Raw genomic sequence first — 930 nt, 5'->3', positions numbered from 1 at the left:
TCAATTTCTAAAAAAAATTAAATTCGTACAATCCTAATCTTTCGAGCCATTATTTAACGGAAATCTATTCGCAACGATGCACATCTGGTCATAAATTTTTTTTTGAATATTTTAAATTTTGTAAGAACCATCTTGAATTATAGTTGGAATAATAATAACCAATAATACATAGCTAGCATAATAAAAAACTTATAAGCATCTCCTTGTAATTACTATATAGTAAGCTTCATTCATCTCATGCACTATTCTACATCTCTACCAGAGCTAGAACTAGAAGTATAGAAAAGAAAAAATTATATTTATAATTTTTTTATACTCTATTGCTGACATTTAACATTGCATAAGGTAGAATTTATATGGTCATAATTTTTGGAATTAAGTGTGACTTTGTTAAAATTTTTTTCTTTACATAATTTGTTTTATCTTTTAATTCTTAATTTAGAAGCATTAATGAGTATAGCAACTGTCTAACCTTTTCTATCATTGGATTTATTTTACTAAATGCATTTGAACAATTAAATTTAAAAATATGACCACACATTCTAATATGGAATATCACCATGACATGATAATAGCCGAGATGTTTGATATGATTCAACATACATTGTTATTACTTGGGCATTATCTAAGTGAAAGAGAAATATTTTTTTTCTAAAAATTTTCTAGATTTTATAAGTTCTCATATATTAAATTGGCAATATTAATACCACTAATTGTGTTAATCTTTCAATGTAATAAAAGCAAATAACTTTTTTAAAATATTTGCTAATTATTATCAATACGGGTGCTGTGATCCAAATAAACTAGTTTGTGCTCTAGATGTCCAAATATCACGAAGTTTAAAGAAAATTTACAGTTAACTTTAAAATAAAATTATTTGTTGCTTGTCCTCTCTGTAATATTGGTATAAATATCATGTTGGCAATTTAA

Source organism: Asparagus officinalis, chromosome 4 (genome assembly GCF_001876935.1).
Source record: "Asparagus officinalis chromosome 4, Aspof.V1, whole genome shotgun sequence".
In the NCBI taxonomy this organism is placed as follows: Eukaryota; Viridiplantae; Streptophyta; class Magnoliopsida; order Asparagales; family Asparagaceae; genus Asparagus; species Asparagus officinalis.
The sequence above is the reverse complement of the archived record's forward strand: the minus strand, read 5'-3'. Positions refer to the sequence as shown.